Source organism: Mustelus asterias, chromosome 20, assembly GCF_964213995.1.
Source record: "Mustelus asterias chromosome 20, sMusAst1.hap1.1, whole genome shotgun sequence".
Taxonomy (NCBI): domain Eukaryota; kingdom Metazoa; phylum Chordata; class Chondrichthyes; order Carcharhiniformes; family Triakidae; genus Mustelus; species Mustelus asterias.
The window spans coordinates 41,500,654-41,519,508 of record NC_135820.1 but is presented as its reverse complement, the minus strand read 5'-3'; the positions used below and the strand labels follow the sequence as shown (position 1 = coordinate 41,519,508).

At 43.1% G+C, this 18,855-nt stretch overlaps 2 protein-coding genes across 5 annotated transcripts in view; one reads left to right on the top strand and one right to left on the bottom strand.

The window, feature by feature from the left end:
• The window catches only part of cyp24a1 (cytochrome P450, family 24, subfamily A, polypeptide 1), a 105,289-nt gene that overhangs the window by 8,283 nt on the left and 78,151 nt on the right, over positions 1-18,855 (top strand). The window lies entirely within an intron of this gene.
• The window catches only part of zfp64 (zinc finger protein 64 homolog (mouse)), a 73,152-nt gene that overhangs the window by 19,023 nt on the left and 35,274 nt on the right, over positions 1-18,855 (bottom strand). The window contains exon 1 of one of the 2 annotated variants that reach the window (XM_078236433.1): positions 37-134. The exons of the other annotated variant lie outside the window; for it this stretch is intronic. The gene's annotated coding sequence lies outside the window, so the exon portion shown is untranslated. Of the gene's footprint in view, positions 1-36; positions 135-18,855 lie in introns of those variants that run through there. 2 annotated transcript variants of the gene reach the window in all.

The window sequence follows — 18,855 nt, the reverse complement described above, 5'->3', positions numbered from 1 at the left end:
ATAGGGCTTCATTTTACAAATTGAGTGAATGCTAACATTCAAGATATCAGGACAAAACATGAATCTGCCTTCTCTGGACATTCTGTCCCTTTTGTCATACGTCCTCTTGGGCATTGCTGCTCCCAGACTTGTAAGAGGTGAAACCCAAGAGAAGCGCTGGCTGATTTTTCCTCTGACCTTTCCTCTCCCTCCTTATTGAGAAAACCTTAGCTTCCATTGGCAAGTAACTCCTCCTGATAGACTAACAAAGATCAGTAATTGTGTGTGTGGAGAATCACGGGTGCATGCGTGCATCTTACTGCTCTCCAAGCCCAGCAGTCTACCTTGCCTTACTTACCCACTCGCATGCAAATATTAAAACGTACTACATGAGTGGGTAAGTTAGGCAAGGTAGACTGCTGGGCTTGGAGAGCGGTAAGATGCATGCATGCACCCGTGATTCTGTGTTTAGCTATGCACACTCTGTTTGAGGGAGCGTCTTGCATCCAATGTCAGTTCAGCTCCTGTTTTATCGGGAAACCCCCAAGGACCAGCTTGTAGGTTCTAATGGAATCCCAGAACCCAGCATCTCACAACACTTTGTGTCACAACTTCCTCCCACGGCAAGTCGCAGCAGTTGTGAATCCATTTGACTGGAATAAGATAGGCTAAAGAGGGTACATTGAATGACACACAGACCAGAAGCAGGTGATGGTGTACTGCAGAGTAAGAGCAAGCGCCTCAGAGCTAGACAAACTGCTTACATCTTTCAGTAGTTGCCCTGCAGTACAGTACAAGTCTAGGTTCATTTTGACTGAATTATCAAGTCAAACTGAACACATATACTTTCCCATCAAATTTTCTGCATAATCGGAATTACAAATATATTTATTTACATGTCATTAGAATGCCTCAAAGCATTTTACAACCAATGGATTAATTCTGAAGGTCAGTCACTATTAATGGCCTGGATTTTACTGCGAGACACAAAGGAATTGTTTTGCTGTTCACCTCCTGTGCAGTTTACAAAATACTTTTAGCGAGTTTCTCAGCCAAAATTTCTGCTCTTTTGGTGTCAGCTTCATGAACAATCCTCACTGACACATGCAGACAGCAGAGCAGGAAATAAGAAACAGGAAAAGTAAATTACATTTAAATCATCACACAAAAAGCAAAAGAGAGATTGAGACGTGCACATGGGATTAGAAGATTTGCATTTGGGTGACACAGTGGTGAGCATTGCTGTCTCTCAGTGCCAGAGACCCAGGTTCGATTCCAACCTTGGGTGACTGTGTGGAATTTGCACGTTCTCCCAGTGTCTGTGTGAGATTCGTCTGGGTGATCTGATTTCCTCCCATAGTCCAAAGATGTACAGGTTAGGTGGATTGGCCATGCTAAATTGTCCCTTAGTGTCCAAAAATGTGTAGGTTTGGTGGATTAGCCATGACAAATGTGCATGTGTTACAGGGACAGGGCAGAGGAGGGGTAAGCCTCGGTAAGCTGCTCTTTTGAAGAGTTGGTGCAGACTTAAAGGGCCAAATGGCCTCCTTCTGCACTGTAGGAATTCTATGATTCTAAAAGATCAAAACAGCGAAACTATTTTTTTCAAAAAGTATTCCACATTAATTTTCTTCTGATGGAATGAGGCTCCACACCTATCAAATTAGTTTTCTCAGGATTACAGCAGTTCTTCAGCTGTAATTACCATTTCATCCACAATTTAAAAAATCAATTACTGCTGATTGAAGCCCCACTTTTTTCGGCCCCAAGTAAAAATAGCAGGTAATTTGCCACTGTTTGTGCCATGACAATGACTTCTGTGCAGATTCCATCAGTGAAGATTGCAGAAATGCAACAGCAACTTTCAGATTTCTGTGTTTGACTGCGCATGTGTTGATGTAGAAGAAGCTGTCGTCACTTTTGCCCAGGAATAATGGCAAATGCTAACATACTTACTGTTACTAGTACAGCAAATTCTAGGCCATTATGTTAACAAATACAAAGCAATCTGTACACCTCAACATTACACAAATAGCAAACAAACAGCTAATTTATTTTGTGGTGTTAGTAGAGGGAGGGATATGGGCCAGTACACAAGAAAAACATAATTCTTCACTTTCTCTTAAACTTTAACCACATCCTCTTGACATTCAATGGCATTAAGAAAGTCAAATCACCTCCATCAACATCCTGTGGGTCATCGATTACCAGGAACTTAACTGGACCAACCACATAAATACTATGGCCACAAGAGCAGACCGGGGCTGATGACTCACCTCCTGACACCCAAAGCGTGTCTACCACCTACAAAACACAAGTCAAAAGTGCAATGGAATGGTCCCAACTTGCCTGGAGGAGTGCAGCTCTAACAATACCTCAAGAAGCTTGACACCATTCAGGGAAGAAGCCCGAGTGATTGGCACCCTACCCACCATCTTAAGCTTTCACCCTTTCCACCATTAGCAATTAGGGCTGCAGTATGCATCATACAAACTTACAAATTAGGAATTATCTACAAGATGCACTGCAACAACTCGTGAAGGCTTATTTGATAACACATCCTACAGTGGCAACTTCAATTATCTATTAAAACAAGGGCAGCAGGTTGTGGTGATATAAACAGGGCCTAGTTTTAAGGCTGATAAAATTGGATATCCTAAATTAAAGAATTGGGCATTTTGAAATCAAACACAGTCACACCTCAGGCAGGCCAATTGTACAATACACAAATGTGTCTGGGCTTGACCCATCAACCACCCATCAAAGGTCGTTACACTCTACTTGAGACTTAGCAGGAGATCATGGCACCTCATTGAAATGCATCGGTCTATTGTTAGAAGCCCAGATCGGGCCAGACTTTCTGTCACCAAGAGATCCTGTAGAAAGCTTACCTGATAACAAGTTCAACAACATGGAGATGGACACCTGGGGGGCGGACCCTGGTGTCCTGTCAGGCAGACATCAAGAAACCCACTGGGTATTGGAACCCCCTCCTGGGACCTAATTGGCCAGAAGCCAGAGAAGTTTCTGGAAAGGCAAGCAGGCTGGGGATAAAGGGACACATTCAGAGGCACACAGGAGCGAAGACTCGACAGGAGAGGCAGCCGTGACCATTCGGAAAACTGACCAGAGAAGGAAGGAAGGAAGAAGCGGCCATCGAGACTCACCTTCGTGACGACAGACCAGAGGGACTCAGAGAATCGGGCCTGCAGTTTAACCAAACCACCTTTACGGGTAGTATACTTGAATCTGGGGTATCCTCTTGTTTTATGTGGGTAATTTAAGGGTTAATAGTGTTATTATTAATAAACTTGTTGAATCTTTACTTGTGTTTGTCCTTTGTCCACCTTGCAAATAAGGGCACCGGGGTAAAACCTTGGAGTAAGTAAACTGGTTGAAAGTATCTGAGAATTAACAGGTACAAGGTGCATGGGAGCATCACCACCTCAAAGTCACACACAATCCAGACCTGAAAATACGCGATCCTTCGTTCATCACAACTGGGGCAAAATACTGAAATTCTCTACTCAACAGGAGCACCTTCATCTCAGTAACTGCAGCAATTCGAGAAGGCAATAGCACACTACCACATTCAAGAGCAATTGGGATAGGCAGTAAATGATGACCTTACCACAACTGAATAATAAAAATTCCCTGCTCTTCTTTGAATAGTGATATACGATCTCTTATATTTACCTTAGCCGGTAAATGAAACCTTGGTTTAATATCAGGTCTAAGAGATAGCAATTCCTCTCAAAGCAATGAGTGTTAGAACTTTCTAAATTAGAGTCAGAAAAACATTCAGAAAGTGAGAAAAACTTACTGTGGGTGAAAATGACCTGATTCAGTTACATATTATGAAGCATGACGATCTCAAAGGAGCTTTAAAAAATCCTTTTGTATTGGTTGTCATGGTTGCAAATGTAAGGAAAATACGGCAGCCAATTTGGCTCGTAATTTGGTTTTGTGGGACTGCTTTAACGTCAAGCTACCTCTTTACTGTTAGTAGTCTGGTTGCTAAGGGACTGCTTGTTGAGGGCTATATTTGCTGAAGAATATAAAGGAAAGGAAAATTGTTGAAGATGAAGTCAAAACATCTTTTCTTTCTGCTTTCCTCACAAATTCTTGCCCCTCCCTTCTCACCTTGCTTGAGTCCTTGCTAGGATACAGTTCATGCACACTGGCTAAACACCTCAACCAAACATCTATTATTCATTCATTTATGAGTCTCGACAATATGTTTCATAACAGCATCACAAATGAGTCGGTTTTGACATCCACCACAACCTGTTCTAGCATGGTTACTCAATAGTACCATGTATCTCGAACCTTGAAACTATTTCCCGACAAAACCAAGGGCTACATAATGCCAATTGTAATGTCCTGGGATTGACTAAGTCAACACAAACTGAGAAAAGAAACTGCATTCTTACATGTCTGTGACCCGCTTATTCAGAATAAATTACAGCATGAATTTGCCTTTTTTAATGCTTTCAATGGAGAAAGCATCCCATTACGACTCACAGGGGCACAAAAAAAAAGTACATCCAGTCGAAGGAGAGGATAGGATGTTCACAGATGTTGTTCTTTTGCAGGTTCTTAAGAGAATGGTTTAGACAATGGAGGGCTTTAAGAGGAATTCCTAAGTGACACTTGGACAGTTGAAGGTTTGTTTGCCAGTGATGATGGTGAGGAAATGGAAATACAGAGTTTGTGAAGAGCTGAAGAGATTACAAAGATAGTCTGTATAAGGCGTATAGTAAGGGGCCAAGGACACAGCCTTGTGGGGCACAGGTGTTGAGGATGATTGTGGTGGAGGTATTGTTGCATATGCTTACTGATTGCAGTCTGTGGATTAAGAAGTTCAGGATCCAGTCGCAGAGAGAGGAGATGAGTTTTGTAGGAATAGTGATGTTGAAGGCTGAGCTGTAGTCGATAAATAGGAGTCTGACATATGTGGTTTGGTTGTCTAGGTGTTCCAGGGTTGAGTGCAGGGCGAGGGAGATGGCATCCGCTATGGACCTGTTGTGGCTGTAGGCGAACTGTAGGGATCCAGGCAATCTGGGAGGCTGGAATTGATTCGTGCCACGACTAACCTTTTGAAGCACTTCATAATGATGGATGTCAGAGCCACCGGGCGATAGCCATTAAGGTACACTGCCAGGCTTTTCTTTGGTACCAGGATGATGGTTGTCTTCTTGAAGCAGATAGGGACCTCAGACTGGTGTAAAGAGAGGTTGAAGATGTCTGTGAATACTCCCGCCAGCTGGTCCGTGCAGGATGAGTGCACTCCCGTATGGATGGTGAATAAACAACTAACAATGGATCTGGGTACAAAGTTACTGTGAAGTTACAGTCTGAAAGACCTGCAGGTTAGGTGCATTGGCCATGCTAAATTCTCCCTCAGGTATACCCGAACAGGTGCCGGAGGTGGCGGACTGGGGATTTTCACAGTAACTTCATTGCAGTGTTAATGTAAGCCTACTTGTGACACTAATAAACTAAAAAAAACTAGATGCTAATTGCTGGGACCACATTACTCATTTTATTAAACGTCAAACCTAGCATCATACCCAGATCCATTGCTAGCTATTTCTTCACCATCCATTATATATTGTGGTATTTATATTTCACACTATTGTGCAGCATCTTTCAATGATCTGCATTGAATATTATACTGTTTATATACGAATGAAAGAAACTACACTTTCTCTACACATGGTGTGCACCATAGATTGCAACTGATTCCTTGTTTGTAGCAATACTAAACCGATAAAACACATCGTTCAGTGTAAATTTAGCAAGTGTCTATGTCTAGACTCCTGGTGCGGTCTTGTTGCTACCAGATGAAGCAGCCTCTAAATTCGGCTGACAAAATTCATATCTCTGTCGAGATCAGTTCTCTCAAGCTCAATTATATATTCTGCAAAACAAAAGCAATCTTATCAGAATGCAACTGAACTCTGATTCGAATAATGTTTCATACCACAGAGCCATTTCCAAACCTCAGATCTATTTTCGTTGATTAACATGGTGATGGAGCAAAATGCATTGTTAGATAGAAAGCTATCAAATGGCAAATATCAAATACCTGACTCCATTTACAGAGATTCTCCCAAATCAAATCAATCTGAATGACAAGAGGCACATTTTGTGGTTTGCTATTGAAGCAACAAATGTCAGGCTCATCAAGGATTCTCTACATTTTCCTCTAACCAAACATTAAGTCCTGACATCAAATACGTACCATGGTACAATTAATTGTTCATGTAATAGACCTGGATAAGATTACCTAAAAATACTTGCGTCATCAAGTGATGTTCCTTCCCCATCTCCCTGCTCTTCTTTCAATTCTCTCTCCCTTTCTGAAGGCAATGAAACATGCTCAGCTATGGTTTCACAGATGATAACCTCACATGGATGCACATTATTCATGCATCAGCCTAGACAGCGAGCGTCAACAAGCTATTCAGCCTTAATGGGTGATCATACCTAATCACCATCCTCTCCTCACTCGGAAGAGCAGGAATGTACACATTTCCCAGCAATGATCACCGGATAACAATCTGGCGATGGAAGCTGAACTGATTTCCCCCCTCTTTTATTCAAGCACAAACTTAAAGTATCCCAAGTGTTGCCCTGAGATCACCCAAACTCAGGTAACTCAGCAGAGATCTCAGAGGTTAAAATCGCTGAGTTCCATGTGGGGTAGTGCGGTAAACCTACTAAACCTTCTGGAGAAGCAAAAGCAGATGCATTTATTTTATGCATGCTTCAAGACAAAATTACGATCGCAGATGGCTGAAAGTGTGTTAAGAGTATTTTGGATACTTACGAGACTCAAATCAATCATTTGTGCAAATTATCTAAATCCTCAAAATACACTAAGCCCATGACATTTAGTCTGTTCCATTGCTTTTATACGTGTATGTGTGTGCGTCGTGTGTGTGTGTGTAAAATATATACACACACGCCATCACTCTCAATTTTAACCCTCACTCAGTGATAATTCACATTGAGTAATCAATCTATAGTTGCCAGAAGCTCTCACCTAGAAGGTTATTTATTAGAGGCCTAGGTTGTGAGTCTCGAAATTTAACAGCCACACTGAACCTCACAATTGATCCTGATCCTATCTTCAGATATGATTAACACTGGTTTGCTGGATAGCAACCTCACTGGCCTAGGGATACTGAGGCCAAATGTGAAAATAAATCAGTGGTCCACCCTTTTCATAAGAAGTGTTTCGCTGTCATGTTGTATCAGGCTTTAAAGTGTAAAATCATTTACACTGCATTTATTTCATTACCACGTCATTTCATTTTGATAAATTGAGAAATATGGATAAAATTGGCTAGAGTGTGGAAAAATACATAGCTTGAAATATAGAATGGATAGACTGTACAGTAGCTTTCAAAATATTTTCTAAATTTTTTTGGGGGGTGGGGAGCGGAAATAAAGTTATGACAAAAGGTTCAAGTTAGTCAAATGAAGGATTATCCTAAGCGAATGATCAATTCACTCATGATGGATGAAGACAGTTGGGAGGTAAATTCATTATTTTCTGTGGAATGACATATGCATGTGCTCATGTCAATTTTGAATCTCTGTGACATTCTGGCAGCTGACAAATGTTATCATTTTGTTGTGTTGCTGAAAATGAAAAGTATAACAACAAATCCTCTGGACTTGTATTTAATAGAAATTTGGCGACATGCTCCAAATTAAGTAGCTGACACATAGATTTAAGATTCAGGAAAAATTTCCTGGACACCCGAGGATGTTCAGACTTTCATTACTGATCTTCTCAAGCTAATCAACCTTGACCATCCTGTTTATCTTGTATGCATGACATGCAACCCAAGGGTCCCAAGTGTCAATTGTATATTCCGTCAGCTTAATGGAAAACAACATCTTAGCACTAAAACCCATTTCCAAACAAATTGTTGGAGACAATGCTAACTTGTGATTAATGTCAACTGTTTTTGTAAACATTAAAACCAGGAACCAAGCAATAAATTTACCAGCAAAAAAGAAGAAACTGTCTTGTTCGGGATCATTGACAATAAAAACAAACGTCAATTCCAGGATTAGCTACGTACAGCAACTAGTAAATAATTTAGTCAGCAATCAAAGCGAAACCCGAGACCCAAAGCATAGTCACTTCTTTTGGCAAAATCATGGGAGGGAACTTGTTCATTAAACATCATTGTCCCTTCCATTATCCAGTCACTCCTCCAGCACGATAACTCTCTGCTCTGGTTTCTGTTCTGCCAGCCAACTCAATCCTTGGCTCAAAAAGCATTCTTAATACTCTTTGTCATGAGCATGCTTCCAGTGAACCAGACCTTTTTCAACTTCATCTCCACTCATTTACCTCCAGCCTGTCATGTGCTCTGAGCTATCTCACTGAACAGGGGCTGCCACAGAAATGCAAGACGTAGTTAATGTTTATATCCACGTGACAATGTCACAAACGTTTTCTCCTGAAGGCAATAATTCTGACAAGATCACAGTCCCAGATAACTCACCAGGGGCCATTCTTCAAATGTGAGAATAGATTTTCTTTATATTCATGGAGTGTGGGCTTTGCCGGCGAGACCAGCATTTATTGCCCATCTCTAATTGCCCTCGCACTGAGCGCTATTTCACTGCTATGCCATTTCACGAGGTATTTAAGAGTCAACCACACTGTTGTGGCTCTGCAATAAATTATTGAGCCAGATGGGTTTTTAACGACAATCGACATGGAGTTCAAATTTCACCAGATGCTGTAGCGGGATTCAAACCTGGATCCCCAGCGCATTACCCTGGATATCTTGATTACTACTCCCATGACAATACCTCGACGCCATTGCCTCCCCATATGAGTGTCTAATACAGTGAGCTCTTGCTTTAAGTCACCCTGTTTTAAGTTGTTTCCTTTTGTCAGTCAGTTATCGTGTTGGTATTTGCGTTTAGCATCAGGAGTTTTGTTTTAATGCTGTTTTGCCCTGGGTATGGCGCAGGGTTGTGTGACCTGACCGGCACCATTTTGGTGCGGCCTCTTCTGCTCCTCGGTCCTCCTGGTCACACTGCCTCCCCAGCTTGTGGCTTACCTCCGCAAACCTGTAACTCAAAGCTTCTCTCATGTCATAGGTTGCTTCCCACTCATCTCCCAAGCCCTTGCTCAGAGTGTGGCAAATTTCTGGAATTCTCTAACCCCAAGGACTCTGGATGCTGAGGGAATCTATAAATTCAAGATATTTGGGTCCTAAAGATAAGGGGAGAGAGTGTAAATGTGGATATTGAATTTTAGCCATGATCTCACTGAGTGGTGAAGTAACTCGATGTGCCATATGGCCCCCTCCCACTCATTTTTCCTTGTCTTCTCATTAGCAGTGTCTTTACCTACCATGCCATCAGGGAAAGGTTTTTACTTTTTTGATATAATACAACCAACAAACATTAAACAAAATGCTATAGCAGCACTTGTATTGATGTTCCAATGCAGTGTGCCATTGAATTGTACAATGCAAGTCCAGGCCAATGATTTCCTGTACAAAGTCACATCGACCTTTTCAGCTGGATATAAAGGAATGAAGAAGGCAGGAAATTTCTCCTGATATCTTAGCCAAACATTCAACCATTACCACCCAAAATAGATTAACTAATCAACAAACTGGTTGCTGTCCGTACCCAAAAGAATGACTGCAGGCAAGTTTGTCCTATCAGTACTAATGACCAAGAGGAGCAGCAGCGCTCCCCCCTGTCCACTAAGCAAACCAGCTTCCCTCCCCACAACTGGCTTCCTTCCCCCACCCCTCGATCCAACCTCGCAGATTATAAAATATGTTGTCAGACATGATATATTTCTGAAAATTAAAGGGTTGTGATTAAGGCAGTAAGTCAAAGTGCTATTGAGAGAACTCTCATGTGTTTTCTCATAGATTGTCAAATAATAGGCAGTTTGTTACGATGGGTAATCAATAAATGCCTCAGGTTCATTGTATTGGAAAGTTTTTGATTTCTTTCTGCATCCAGCCGGAAATATTTTCCCAGACCATTTGAGGTGGGAAAGGGCAATCCAGGAGACAGTATCCTTATTGGATGCCTTCTGGAAAAAAAAGCCTGCTACTCATGCATCTGGGTTTCTGACCTAAAAACGATCCCCATCATCCACATTAAAGTGGTCAGAATCCCCCCCCCCCCCCATAGAGACACAAAAACACCATCAAATCCAAGGATGGCTTTAGTGGAAAGAGTGATGTGCAGGCAACAAAAGGTTGCAAGAAGAATGGAATACAGTGGAAAGAAATTTAGAAAATGATATTTCAAGGCAAGCAAGATGACCCACTGACACAGGGTAGTATGGTATCTTCACCATTTTACATCATGCAAAAACTGTACTTGCATTAATGGAAATAGGTCTAATTACAAGTGTTGCATTACAATAGGAAATAAATCAGCTTAACAATTCATATCAACTCTCATCTCACCAAGTGCTCGTATATGCACAAAAGCCACAGGTCCAGATCACAAGACAACGCTATTGTCACATCTCTTGATTATAGAGCCTTAAAATAGATAAATGGCCGTGCAAGATAACTCCTGCAAAAGGAAGGCACTCGAGAGCAGTTGATGTCACCGAAACTGGGAAAATATTGGTAACAATCCTAAACTGACAATATTCAGCTAGACAGAAGTGTACTTCCATCATTCTTCTTTTAGAAGTCTCTCCAAAATTGAGATGGCAGCTTTAAGCCCCACAAACCTAGCACTGCACAATTCAATGCACACAATGCCCAACACAATCAACATCAGAGACAAAACACTGTAATCATTTAGAGAGGAAGAGAGAGACACACAGTTCAACAGAGGAAGGACAAGTAGAGGTAACAATGTTGGAACAGGATGTAGCTGACCATAGGCCAGGACTAGATACAGTACTGGGCCTGCCTGCCATAAACAAAAACCCTTTATTAAGTGAGAATGCACAGAATTCCTTGCATGGGTTGTCAAGGATTGTGCATCACTGCCTTTGCAACAGCAAACAGGACTGCTGCAAAATGTGAATGAAAAGTGATGTATACAGCAACAGAAATTACAGTGCATTGCAAATAGAAAATGATGCCAGCTAGCAAGTAAAAATAAGAAGTTTACAACTAACATTATTGATTGCAACTGTCAGGAAACAGGGGTAATTTTAATCTATTATTGTAGGTATTAGAAATAAGACATCGCTTTAATAAGTTTTAATTCTGTTTCTGCACTTGAAAGGGTTTGGTTCAGATGCCCGTATGGCCATAAGGGATTATGATGTGAAACAAAACAGGGATTAAAGGAAAACTAGACTGTTGCTTAGCAACCAGGGGCCACCCTGGGGCAGAAAAAAACTTTTGAGTTAATTTTAGCCAGGAGAACTGAACAGGACATGGGAGCTGCAGGGAGCAGACTTCCCAAAAGAATAAAAGAAAGTCCAGAAACCAGGGAGTTGGGACTAAAGTATGTCTCAGGAAGACAGTAAAGTTAAAGAACGAGGAACAAGAAGTTGAATAAGGTCCTGTTAGGTGAAGTTAAAGTAAAAAGCAGAGAAAATGCTCCGAGTTAAAGAAACAGCTCCAACAAACAGATTTAAAGCTAACTAGGAGGTAAGCCAGACATGCAAGGTAATTCAAAGTTTGGTGACATCTTAAGACAGCCGGTGAAGCAGTAGTGTTCTGTTGACATATATAGAGGAATATTGAAAAGAAGAGACTGAAATCCTGGAAGTGGATCTTTGGTGAAAGCATCCAAGAGAAAGTGTTTTTTGGGAGAAGAGTCCAGGGCAGGTTTTTTTTGAGAGTGGAGCTTGGAAACACTTCAGTGAAGCTCACAGTGACACAAGCATCTGGGGAGGGGGGACTTTGATGAGAAATCCACAGAAGTTGAATGGGGTAGCACCTGTCACTAGGTTTCAGAGTGTGGTGTGTCTAACCACATTTCACCTGTTGGTTTAAATGGTCTGTGTACTTACTGAGAACATTAGAGTACAAGATATATTTTGTAATTTATGTAATCCTTATTAATCTGTATATACTTGCAAAGGTATAGTGGGAGTGAAGAAGGAGTGTATTATAGGTAATCTTTTCTTGTTTAAAAAAATTACTCGGTTAATCAGCAGTATTGCGACCCTGTTCATCCACATCTTTAAACAACAAGATAACACTTATGATCAATTGAGCCAGTGTCCTGCTCTGGGTCCAGTAGTATCAGCTGGGATCACAACACATTTAAAAAGGCTAATTTTGCCAGGCCATGCAAGTAGAAAATGGTATTAAAGCAAAATACTGCAGACGATGGAAATCTAAAATAAAAACAGAAACAGCTGGAAACGTTCAGCAGCTGCATCTGTTGAGAGAAAGAGAGCTAATATTTCAGGTCTGATGGAAGATCACAGACTTCAAAAGTTAACTCTGTTTTTCTCTCCACAAATGCTGGTCTGACCTGCTGAGTATGTTCAGCTTTTCTGTTTTTGCTTATTAGTCATGATGTGGAGATGCTGGCGTTGGACTGGGGTAAACACAGTAAGAGTTTTAACAACACCAGGTTAAAGTCCAACAGGTTTATTTGGTAGCAAGTGCCATTAGCTTTTGGAGCCCTGCTCCTTCGTTAGATGGAGTGGATATCTGCTCCCAAACAAGGCACACACAGACACAAAATCAATTTACAGAATACTGATTAGAATGCGAATCTTTACAGCTAATCAAGTCTTAAAGATACAGACAATGTGAGTGGAGGGAGTATGAGGCACAGATTAAAGAAATGTGTATTGTCTCCAGACAGGACAGCCAGTGAGATTCTGCAAGTCCAGGAGGCAAGCTGTGGAGGTTACCGATTGTGTGACATGAACCCATAATCCCGGTTTAGGCCGTCCTCATGTGTGCGGAACTTGGCTATCAGTTTCTGCTCAGCGACTCTGCACTGTCGTGTGTCGTGAAGGCCGCCTTAGAGAACGCTTACCCGAAGATCAGAGACTGAATGCACATGACCGCTGAAGTGCTCCCCCACAGGAAGAGAACAGTCTTGCCTGGTGATTGTCGAGCGGTGTTCATTCATCCATTGTCGTAGCGTCTGCATGGTTTCCCCAATGTACCATGCCTCGGGACATCCTTTCCTGCAGCGTATCAGGTAGACAACGTTGGCCGAGTTGCAAGAGTAGGTACCGTGTACCTGGTAGATGGTGTTCTCACGTGAGATGATGGCATCCGTGTCAATGATCCGGCATGTCTTGCAGAGGTTGCTGTGGCAGGGTTGTGTGGTGTCGTGGTCAAAGTTCTCCTGAAGGCTGGGTAGTTTGCAGCGGACAATGGTCTGTTTGAGGTTGTGCGGTTGTTTGAAGGCAAGAAGTGGGGGTGTGGGGATGGCCTTGGCGAGATGTTCGTCTTCATCAATGACATGTTGAAGGCTCCGGAGGAGATGCCGTAGCTTCTCTGCTCCAGGGAAGCACTGGACGACGAAGGGTACTCTGCCCACCGTGTCCCGTGTTTGTCTTCTGAGGAGGTCCGTGCAGTTTTTCGCTGTGGTGTGTTGGAACTGTCGATTGATGAGTCGAGCGCCATATCCTGTTCTGATGAGGGCATCTTTCAGCGTCTGGAGGTGTCTGTTGCGATCCTCCTCATCCGAGCAGATCCTGTGTATTCGGAGGGCTTGTCCGTAGGAGATGGCTTCGTTAACGTGTTTAGGGTGGAAGCTGGAGAAGTGGAGCATCATGAGGTTATCCGTGGGCTTGCGGTACAGTGAGGTGCTGAGGTGACCGTCCTTAATGGAGATGCGTGTGTCCAAGAATGCAACCGATTCCGGAGAGTATCCATGGTGAGTCTGATGGTGGGATGGAACTTGTTGATGTCATCATATAGTTGTTTCAGTGATTGTTCACCATGACTCCAAAGGAAGAAAATGTCATCGATGTATCTAGTGTATAGCATCGGTTGAATGTCCTGTGCGGTGAAGAAGTCTTGTTCGAACCTGTGCACGAAGATGTTGGCATATTGAGGTGCGAATTTGGTCCCCATGGCTGTTCCGTGTGTCTGGATGAAGAACTGGTTGTTGAAGGTGAAGACATTGTGGTCCAGGATGAAGTGGATGAGTTGTAAAATTGCATCTGGAAACTGGCAGTTGTCGGCGTTGAGTACAGAACAGAACGGATTACTGCAAAGAAGTGTACTGACAACTGAACAACAAGGAACGCTACAGACAGTTACCCACAGATCCGACCAAAGAACACACCCGTCAACTCAACACTCTGATCAAGACCTTTGATCCGGACCTTCAGAGCACCCTTTGTGCTCTCATCCCACGTACTCCCTGCGTTGGAGATCTCTACGGCCTCCCGAAGATACTCAAGGCAAACACACCCAGCCGTCCCATCGTATCGGGCAATGTGACCCTGTGCGAGAACCTCTCCGGCTATGTCGAGGGCATCCTGAAACCCATTGTACAAAGAACCCCCAGCTTTTGTCGCAAGACTACGGACTTCCTACAGAAACTCAACACACAGGAGCACTCCTCGTCACAATGGATGTCGCGGCACTCTACACCAGCATCCCCCACGACGATGGCATTGCTGCAACGGCCTCAGTACTCAACGCCAACAACTGCCAGTTTCCAGATGCAATTTTACAACTCATCCGCTTCATCCTGGACTGCAATGTCTTCACCTTCAACAACAGTTCTTCATCCAGACACACGGAACAGCCATGGGGACCAAATTCGCACCTCACTATGCCAACATCTTCATGCACAGGTTCGAACAAGACTTCTTCACTGCACAGGCCCTTCAACCGATGCTACACACTAGATACATCGATGACATTTTCTTCCTTTGGACTCATGGTGAACAATCACTGAAACAACTATATGATGACATCAACAAGTTCCATCCCACCATCAGACTCACCATGGATACTCTCCGGAATCAGTTGCATTCTTGGACACACGCATCTCCATTAAGGACGGTCACCGCAGCACCTCACTGTACCGCAAGCCCACGGATAACCTCACGATGCTCCACTTCTCCAGCTTCGACCCTAAACACGTTAAAGAAGCCATTCCCTACGGACAAGCCCTCCGTATACACAGGATCTGCTCGGATGAGGAGGATCGCAATAGACACCTCCAGACGCTGAAAGATGCCCTCATCAGAACAGGATATAGCGCTCGACTCATCGATCGACAGTTCCAACGCACCACAGCGAAAAACTGCACGGACCTCCTCAGAAGACAAACACGGGGCACGTCGTCCAGTACTTCCCCGGAGCAGAGAAGCTACGGCATCTCCTCCGGAGCCTTCAACATGTCATTGATGAAGACGAACATCCCACTAAGGCCATCCCCACACCCCCACTTCTTGCCTTCAAACAACCGCACAACCTCAAACAGACCATTGTCCGCAGCAAACTACCCAGCCTTCAGGAGAACAGTGACCACGACACCACACAACCCTGCCACAGGAACCTCTGCAGGACGTGCCGGATCATTGACACGGATGCCATCATCTCACGTGAGAACACCATCTACCAGGTACATGGTACCTGCTCTTGCAACTCGGCCAACGTTGTCTACCTGATACGCTGCAGGAAAGGATGTCCCGATGCATGGTACATTGGGGAAACCATGCAGATGCTATGACAACGGATGAATGAACACCGCTTGACAATCACTAGGCAAGACTGTTCTCTTCCTGTGGGGGAGCACTTCAGCGGTCACGGGCATTCAGTCTCTGATCTTCGGGTAAGCGTTCTCCAAGGCGGCCTTCACGACACATGACAGCGCAGAGTTGCTGAGCAGAAACTGATAGCCAAGTTCCGCACACATGAGGACGGCCTAAACCGGGATTATGGGTTCATGTCACACTATCGGTAACCCCCACAGCTTGCCTCCTGGACTTGCAGAATCTCACTGGCTGTCCTGACTGGAGACAATACACATTTCTTTAAACTGTGCCTAATGCTCCCTCCACTCGCATTGTCTGTATCTTTATAGCTGTAAAGATTCGCATTCTAATCAGTATTCTGTAAATTGATTTTGTGTCTGTGTGTGCCTTGTTTGGGAGCAGATATCCACTCCATCTGACGAAGGAGCAGGGCTCCAAAAGCTAAGGGCATTTGCCACCAAATAAACCTGTTAGACTTTAACCTGGTGTTGTTAAAACTCTTACTTTGTTTATTAGTACTGAGCTTGAGTATTGCTGTCAAAAAAATAAAAACATGCTGTCAAAACATTTTGTCTTGAACTCATTAGGTCAGATTTGCAAGAATACCAATTATAAAGGGAACAACAAAGTATGCTGCGTGAGGAGAGTGCTGATTGGTTGATAAGTGGATTCTGATTGGTAGAGGTGTTGCCATAGAGAATGTACCAGGGAACAAGTAACCGGCAAAATTTTGTTTTTTATGGCCAGCATTTATTGTCCATCCCTAGTTGCCCTTGGAGGGCAGTTGAGAGTCAACCACACTGCTGTGGCTCTGGAGTCACATGTAGACCAGACCAGGTAAGGATGGCAGATTTCCTTCCCTAAAGGACATTAGTGAACCAAATGGATTTTTAAAACAATCGGCAATGGTTTCACAGTCATTGGTAGATTCTTAATTCCAGATATTTTTAATTAATTCAAATTCCACCATCTGCCGTGGTGAGATTCTAACCCGGGTCCCCAGAACATTAGCTGAGTTTCTGGATTAATAATCTAGCGACAATACCATTAGGCCATCACCTCCTAACACTCGTGCTGAACATTAGGAAACCCCCATAGCTTCCACCTCCATAGCAGCGCCCAACTTCACCCGTCTAAGCTCAGCTGTTGATGAAACCCTCATTCGTGCCATCATTTCATCTAGACCCGATTATTCTAATGCGCTCCTGGCTGGTCTTCCACATGCTACCCGCTGTAAACATTAAGTTATACAAAACTCTGCTGCCCTTGTCTTCACTTGCATTGAATCCTATTCCCCCTTTACCCCTATGCTTGCTGACCTACATCAGCTTCCGGTCAAGCAGTGATTTGGTTTTAAAATTTTCATCCTCATTATCAATTCCTTCCTTGGCCTCCGCCCTTCCTATGCCTGTAATCTTCTCCAGCCCCATAATCCTCTTGATATCTGTGCTCAGCTAATTCTGGCCTCTTCTGCATCCCTGATTTTAATTGTTCCACCTCTGGTGCCTTCAGTTGCCCATACCTCCACTCTGGAATACCCTCTCTTCACCTCACCACTGCTCTACTGCACTATACTCCTTTAAGACACTTCCTAAAACCTACCTCTTTGAAGAACCTTTTGATCATCTGTCCTACTATCACCTTAAGTGGCACGGTGTCATAGCTTGCTCTATAACGTTCCCGTTGTAGTGCCTTAGGGTGTTTTATTAGACTAAAGGTCTAATAAAACACCCTACATAGGCTTTTGTTGTTTTTCAAGAATAGGAACCAACAAGTCACCCAAAGGCAGGATGGAAAAAGGAAACTTAGGGATTTACAGCAGGGAAACCAGAGATGGGAAGAACTTTAATTCCACCAGTAACTAATAAGAACTCATGAAATTGCACCGAGAACTAATAGTAACACAGCTATCACTTAGATTTCCCTCATAATCAACAGCAATTCACTGACAGTCAATATGGAACTGGTAGCAATAGATAGAAAGCTACCATGTCCTTCCTGTAACTAGCAGAGATCTTAAAAATCATTGCTACTGACTCTGTAACTACACCCAGAATCCCCCCAGCATAACACAAGTTACAGTCAGACACTGCAGTCAATAACACTTTTAACAGGCTCCATCAATCTCCCAATCATTTTGGGTTCTAGTTTGGGTTGTGCCATTAGGAATTTTGTGAATTTATGTTCTAACAAGGTGAAACAATTCTGCTGGAGCCAATAAAAGTGGTTTGTGGAGAACTTTTCTCCTATGACATAACTTTGCACACCCCTAGCCCTCTGGGCTCCCCTACCACCTCTCACCCCCTCCCCCAAGCTTCATTTTTTACTCCAGTTACCAAGAATAGTTGTAACTGAGGGGAATTCTTACTGTGGAAAGTGATACTGTGTGAGCTGCAAATATATAACTCCATTGTTCAACCACTTAGATTCACTCATACGGACCACTGAAAAGATCTATTTTTAGTGAATCCTCTGAGGTGTTGGTCTTAACTACTCCCAGAGGTTTTACATTTGGCTGGACAAATTCTATAAACCTGGTGCTTACCACCACAGCATAAAAAAGAGTCTTTAGTTTGGCTGTAGCTCTGGGGGCTTATCAATCCATTTCCACTTTGGGAGAGAGAGGAGGAATGCACAGCAAATGATTTTGACCTGCACAGTATTAGTAATGTGGACTGTCCTAGTAATAGCACCTGTATCATTAACAATGTTAATTTAATCAAAAACTGTTTTTTTAAATTTAAGTGTATACTTACATACTTCAGCTTGCCAATTTGCCAGCACATAAAAATAAATGAATCATTTTCAAATAAAATAAATTGGCTGATTACATGAAGGATCATTATATAGGCAAATTGCACAATGTGGTACAATACTGCCTCTCGAAGGAATACTTTGTTATGCAATGTCAAACGAGCAACACATAATATTAAAATAAATGTTTTGGTACATGTGCAGCATTTTATTTCATAGAAATCATAGAAACCCTACAGTGCAGAAGGAGGCCATTCGGCCCATCGAGTCTGCACCGACCACAATCCCACCCAGGCCCTACCCCCACATATTTACCCGCTAATCCCTCTAACCTACGCATCCCAGGACTCTAAGGGGCAATTTTTAACCTGGCCAATCAACCTAACCTGCACATCTTTGGACTGTGGGAGGAAACCGGAGCACCTGGAGGAAACCCACGAGGAGAATGT